Source organism: Panicum virgatum, chromosome 5N, assembly GCF_016808335.1.
Source record: "Panicum virgatum strain AP13 chromosome 5N, P.virgatum_v5, whole genome shotgun sequence".
NCBI lineage: Eukaryota > Viridiplantae > Streptophyta > Magnoliopsida > Poales > Poaceae > Panicum > Panicum virgatum.
Window position 1 is genome coordinate 44940111 of NC_053149.1, and position 7255 is coordinate 44947365.

Below are 7255 nucleotides of genomic sequence, written 5' to 3' on the forward strand. Positions count from 1 at the left end.
GGTGGTCAAAGATGGGCCAGCGATGAGAATCACAGAGTTGGAAGCTAAGAGCAAGGGTAAGCGCGCGCCACAAGCTTCTTCATCCTCAGTGGAGTCTGGAGAGTAGCGTTCCATAGTCCACTCCAATGAAACCTTGATTGATGTAATTGTTACCCCAATCCGGTCGTGAAGGGCCACCATACTTAGGGCAAGCCCAATGCATGTGGCTCAGATTGCATTATAGGTGGGACCCGCTGCAATTGACAATAACTATAGTCAGGTCCACAATGGCAAAAGCTTCCGACAGAGATAACATGGGCCCTACTGGGTCCCATTTAGTCTGAAAAAATTAGTCACCACAAACATCCGTGACTCTCGTTCGCGGGAGAAAAATCCCCATCCGCTGTTCCTCCGCCCGATCCCCAATTCCACCGGCGGCGCTCGCTTGGTTTCCATGGTGGCCATGCCAGATCCCGCAAATCCAATACACCCCCTACCTCCACCACCCGACCTATGACTCATGGAGATCCTTCTGGTCATTGATTGCTCGTCGCCCGGGGGTACGCCCCTCTAGCACTGGCAGCCTATCTCCTCTGTGGTTGGATTCATGGCGAGCCATGGGAACGATGAATCGAGGTGCCGGACTGGTGCTGCATCCCTGAAGAGGCGCGCACCATGGCCAACCTTGCTCCTACGGCAGATCCTTGTGGTGGAAGAGGATCCTGTGGTCTGCATCTATGACGATGCTACATGCGAACAATAGGTAAGAAAAGTTGCTTAGTAACTCTCCCATGCATCCATTGGTTCCATTAGATAATAATCTATTCACTGATAGAAATTATACATTAGAACACTTGGTTTGACAACTTAATTTCACGGTTGAGACAATGGTACTAGTACATGCTTCAGGTAGGCATACAAGCAAATTAGATGACCTGAATAAACACTACTACAATATAAGGCTCATAACATACTAATAAACTCTAGTTTTGTTGTGGCTGATTGCCAAATTTTTGCCATATGTGCTCCACCAAATCAGCCTTGAGACGCCGATGGATTGTTCGACCACGAATATTTGTATCTTGCTCTAGGAGCTATGCAAATCCATGGATTGGGCCTTGGGCAAGTCCTATAATTTGTGCAGAAACTTGCGATTATTCGTATGTGTTGTCATCAGGTATCCCATAGGAGTCCCTCTCATCCTCAAAAGTGAATGGTTTCTGTTTGTTGCGACTTTTGTACCACTCTCGGGTTTTCTCCATTATCATATCATCAGAGTACCCACTAGTGAAGGTACTTCTAGCTTTTGAATGCAACTCACTGAACTTTGCGACCTCTCTCTTAAGACGATCCCAATGTGTCCTGCATTGCTTAGCTGTCCTTTTGTGTCCACCACTAGGCATGTTGCTATTAAACTCCTGAGCTACAGCCTTCCAATAGTGTTCTGATTTCTTGTCATTGCCTTTAATCGGATCAACTGAGTTGCTCAACCAAGAACTCATCAGCCGTATATTGTCATCTTCAGTCCAGTTGACCCGTGTACCTCTTCTTGGTTCATCACTGCTATCACTTATCTCTTGAACGTCATCAGTTTCTGGTTGTTTTTGACTTGCAAGGCATGGAGAAGCTGACTCCAATCCATGGGAAGAATTGTTATCTGCAACCCCTCCAAAAGTATCAGATTGCACCCCCAAATAGAGATCTACTGACTGCACATCCAAACACTTGATTAGGTGAGTGCATTGAATTTTGTGGACCAGCTTGAAAGCCTGTTTTAGTACATTGTATCCAATTTCCATGGTTCCGAGCACCTTGAAAGATCGGAGGAGAGTGGCCATATGACTGGTAGTTGCTTGGAGGATCAAAAGGATGGAAATTCTGCAGATAATTAGGTGGGAAGTATTGGGAGAAATTTGCGGGAAATTGTATAGGAGGGGAGTTTTGGCTATCACTCTCTGCACCTTGGCTTGAGGAACCTTGATTCGTTGGGCTGGTGAAAATTCTGTCGAAATGGTCCATTTTTGTTGAAACGAATGATGAGCTATGTTGTTGTGTGCTTGTTCACCAACCTGAGCTTTTGTAGGTGAAGAAACAGAAGCCAACGGCTCCCAGTACAGAGCAACGGCTACAAGTGCAGAGCAACGGCTACCAGAGAAGAGCAACGGCTACCTGGGCAGAGGAACAGGAGCAAAGCAGAACAACAGCTGAGGCCAACAGTTAAACTGAAATGTATATTTTATTTGTATGAATAGTGGCTGTGAAAAAGTATTGTATTTTATGTCTTGTGGCCACACCTTAAGCTTAAGGTTCATTTTTGGCGGATGGTGCTTGTGGCTTGGATGCACAATGGTAAAGGTGCATAACTGTAACATCATTAAATGCTTAAGGTTACCTTTTTTCCTACATTGTGGCTGCCCTTAATAAACGAGGTGGGGATCCTCTCCCCTTCGTTGACCCCTAAAAAAAAGTCCACTCCAGGGCGTTTCTCAAGCTGCTGGTGCAAGGAACTAAGAGAAGTCCCCAAAGAACTTCCTAAGAGCAAGGCTAAGGATTTAGCTAGTTGCTGGCTGCAAGAAACTTTGCAGCTTATCTCTCAGCCTATTTGTATAGTAGTTTAGCTCTCTACCATTAATATATAACCCACTTGTCTAACTCACAAACTTTCTTGGTTCTTGTGTCGAAGCTGACTGTAAGCTTACAGCCCACTTCTCTTCTCTCTCCTCTTCTCTCTCCTCCACCTCAGCATTTAGCCTGCTTATAGTCCACCATAATACTTGCTCTAAGGCCGGGACTGAATTTTCTAATGACCTTAGTTTCTTGAGTGATATGGAGATATCGCAGTGACTGCATCTATCTTCTGTGGTCTCTATTCAAAAGAAACATCCGCTATGCAAATTCGATTAGAAACATCAATCAAAATGCATGTATGCAAATTAGATTAGAGATATGAAGTGCTAGAAATGTAAATGAGATGAACACGAGACAACCGGATTTTTTTCCCGTGGTATCGAGGAGTTGACGCTCCCCCCTAATCCATGTTGGAGCACCCACTAAGGGTATCACTCCCTTGCATCACCAAGAAGCAAGTCTTCACTAAGAATTGCTCCTTCTCCATCTCCGAAATGGCGAGCTTCACACCATCTACAATCTTCTCTTCTTGGGGCTCCCACAATCTCCAAGAGCTCACAAAAAACCTCCCGATCACCAAGATCGTCTAGGTGCCGTCAAACACCAAGAGTAACAAGCTCTCAAGGCTTCACCGATCACCAAGATCGTTTAGGTGCTGTCAAACACCAAGAGTAACAAGCTCTCAAGGCTTCACTTGACCCTCACTGAGATGGCCCTTTGATCTAGCACACTTGCTATTCAAGGAATGGTTGATTTCTTCAAGTTTGGATCACTTGGATGCACTAGATCTTCATTCAATGGCTCATAGCACTCTCTGCTCTTCTCTGCGGTGGCCTCAGGTATTCAATGCGTCAAAGGCTTCATAAATGAGCCAGGGGTCGACTTATATAGTGTGGAGGAGCACCCCTTGCCGTTGGAAGTCAAGGGACACAAAAGTCGTAGGCACCGGTTGAACCGTATGTAGGGCATCGGTTCAACCGGTCACTCTGTGACTCAATAGTAGTCGTTGGATTGCTGTTAGAGTGTGTAGGCTGACATCATTGCACCGGTGCGTGCTCCGGTGGGGCGCCGGTGTAACCGGTGTTGAAGGATTTTCTTGAATGCCCAAAACATCGTCTCTGGTCAATAGTACAGTGATTGCACTGGTGCTTCATATTTCACGCCACCGGTGTAACCGGTGCTTAAGAGAATTTCTCATCCCAAAACTTGCTCTCTGAAGGATAGTACCATGAATGGACCGGTGCTTGATCTTGGAGCACTGGTGCAACCGGTCATACTAGAAGTTTTCTACTTGATCCCAACTTGCACTGTCCGGTTAGACTGGAGATAAGGCACTGGTGTAATCGGTCACCTTCGGATGCACCGGTGCTTGCTCACCGGTGTAACCGGTGCAACTGTCACTAGCTATTTTCTGCTAAATCGACTTGGAGTTGATTCTTTCTTCGAGCTTTTGTCCTTCCAAGTGTTTGCTTGAGTTCTTTTGAGTTGTCTTGAGCTGAATTGAGCAAGTGTGCGACATTTCTAAAGCCAAATCGATTTGAGTCAAGATACTAACCTGAGAACCCCTCTCAATAGTACGATCACAAACTAAAAAACTATAAAACTCAAACTAAATCAAGTGTCTTTCATCTCCTTGGGACACTTGTATTTAGAATGGTCCTTATTCTTGAAAATTGAGTTCGTGAATCGTTTGATCATGAATTTTGAGGGGTCTCCTTTCATATTTCATATGAGACTTAACTTGTAAATATCATTTCCTTCAAAACACACGTTAGTCGCATACGGTCGTCATTAGTCACCGAAATTTACCGATTGCATCTACGGGCCTAGATGCGCTTCACAAACTCTGTTGGCGCATCACCGGAAAGGAAAGCATCAATAATTGGGTCAGACATTGGAGTGCCGAAAGAGGAAAATGTCTCATTTTCGCACTCAAACACCATAGCAACCCTTGCACCGCTAAGGGCAGAGAGGTAAGACACAGCCTTGAAAAGCCCACAGCGCCGCTTGAAGAAAGTTAGACTACGGTTTCTTTCATCCTCAATGAACTCCACTCCAGATCTCCTAGCCCTCCTGGTCATCTTAGAATGGGCAAGCAAAGGAATGTATTTGTTGATAGAAAATTTGTGTTTTGGTGAGAATGAAGACGAGCACCCCTAAGCCCTTATATAGAAGAAAACTAGGAGCATAGGGAAACACATCTCGTTAGATTTGGAAGTGTGGACATATTTCATATATATTCTCACTACACGTGGCTGAACGATGGGTCATTCTTTTGTGTAGACAAGATGGGCCTAATTGTCAGTAGCCATTATAATGCCTATAAATAAATTGCGTAGGAAACATTATTTTTATCAATTGAACTGGACTATGTACATCCATCTACGGATTATCAGTCGAATATTTAATGATTTTCAAAACAAAATCCTGTATTTGCTGGGATCCATTAACTATGTATTACCATTTAAGAAAGTGTTGATTATCGCCCCATTTAGTATACAGCTAAATTATCCTCCCCATATTAAATATTGCAAATATTTTTTGCTTTTATGGGCAATTAAACATATCTTAGGATAAATTGACCATTAATTATCAAATCATTTGATTCCAACAATGATCTTTTAGATTCACTTCTTGTTGTAAAATTGTATCTCAATAATTGTAACTATAATTGTACTAGGTAATGTTCTATATCAAACTGCTGCTTGGATGCATAATAACATACCACCTTTTGGATGCTTGGACATCATTTGCCAAATGCATCGGGTTCATGTTTAGTGGCAATTCCTTTCATGTTTGTATACTTATGTGCCCAGTGGCGGATGCAGCACAAGCTGGGGGGGGGGGGGGGGGCTAGCTCCCTTCGCCTTCCACCTCCATCTTCACCTTATTTTCCTCTCTTCTTCTTCTTCTTCTTCTTCTTCTTCTTCTTCTTCTTCTTCTTCTTCTTCTTCTTCTTCTTCTTCTTCTTCTTCTTCTTCTTCTTCTTCTTCTTCTTCTCCCCCCTTCACCTCTTGCTCCAATGGAGTTTCATGGCTGTAGGGGGGCTGGAGCCCCCCTAGCCCCCCTAGATCCGCCCCTGTATGTGCCATTGACATCTAACATAATCCTCTTAATATATATGCCATGTATTTTTTAGTATATTAATAAATTAAATCAAATGAAATGTGATGTAAATAGACCATATGGAGAAAATCTAGGAGACACCCAATGCACCAAAGCCGGAACCAGTTCCTCTGCAGTGACGGTAGGGGGCACTCAGTCACTTACATGTGGGGCCTGGTCCATGTGGCAATGGCTGCAAGCACCCCTGGCAGTACCGCAGAGAATCTCGTTCCCCAAAGCCCGGGGTAAAAATTAGACAAGACAAATACACCTTCTCAAAGTTACTTCATAGCTCAAACATTATGCCTTACGGCCAAGGATTTGATCCCAACACAAAGGGGGTTGAATTAGACTCAAGAGATGTAGATAGGTTCAATCGGTCCCATGCCTTGAGCCAAGTCGGCCTATCTCTAAAAACCTCAAATTCCCAAAGTGACTACATGAAAGTTATAGATCGCTTTGAATTGATCAGTTTGGACTCAAAAGATCGCTACCCTGTTTAGACTTTAAATAAATGAGAAAAGGTTTTCAGAAGATCTACTGCATTAGTTGCTATAAATCAACTCAGGTTGATTGGCTTAGACTACAAGGCCAGTTTGCCCATGATCCAATTTGGCCATTTCAACATTTAGTCAATTACTAACCATTTCAACTCAGGTTTTTTTGGTCTCACCGCCTTCCTGGGGAATAAATATGGACCCTTGCACATCAAAGTGGCATTGTTGACAGCTTTAGCTGGTATCACACATCTAAGCCACCTGCATAAGGATGTTAGAGCATTTCCAGCCAAAGGAACGTTTGTTAAGGTTCCACCCATAGGGATGCACCTGCTTTATAGAGATTCACCTCATGCGAAGAACAAGGTACATTATAGAGATTTACCTCATGCAAAGAACAAGGTACACAGCCCATTCAGCAAGTAGGCAACTAATCACGCACAAAGTACGTATCATTTTCATGGTGATTGGAAGAGAAATGCAGGAGCCATGAGGATTGGAGAAGAATTGGTAGGGGAGGTTTTGAGCAGAGTCATGGGAAACCACAGAAAGGGAGAGGATGAGGTAGAAACGAGTATCTTTTATTGTAGATAAAGTTGTGCAGTGTAGATGCTGCCCAACAGGCGCTCACTCCCCCTCAACTCAATCGTCTCCGTAGACTTGTTTAAGTGTGTCACCCTCAGCGAAGCTAGCGACCTATAGCGAATCTCTTAGATTAATTGTCCCGATTACCTCACCCAACGTACTATCCTATATTATATCAATCATTCTTCTAAAAAATAAATAAGTGTTTTTTTGCGAGGTTGTTACGTTTACTAGATCATATAGATCGATCAGGTGCCTAAAATGATACCTAGATTTGTCTCCACGAGTAATTGAATATTTAGACTGGTTGCATAAGCGGTCACGTATGCAGCACAATTACCCACTGGCCAAACTACACACTATTAAATTATATTTAATTAACAAAACATGTAAGTGTATTGGGATTGGACGTATATAAATAAAACGACAATTCGTTTTTTGCCCCCTTGGACATTTGACTT

The 7255-nt window shown here is 43.4% G+C and overlaps 1 long non-coding RNA gene across 1 annotated transcript; it reads left to right on the forward strand.

The window, feature by feature from the left end:
* Nucleotides 1-318: 318 nt before the first annotated feature.
* LOC120676635 lies at nucleotides 319-2382 on the forward strand. The gene is made up of 3 exons (XR_005675928.1): nucleotides 319-742; nucleotides 1596-1712; nucleotides 2063-2382. It is a non-coding gene; the product is annotated as an uncharacterized LOC120676635 (long non-coding RNA).
* Nucleotides 2383-7255: the final 4873 nt, after the last annotated feature.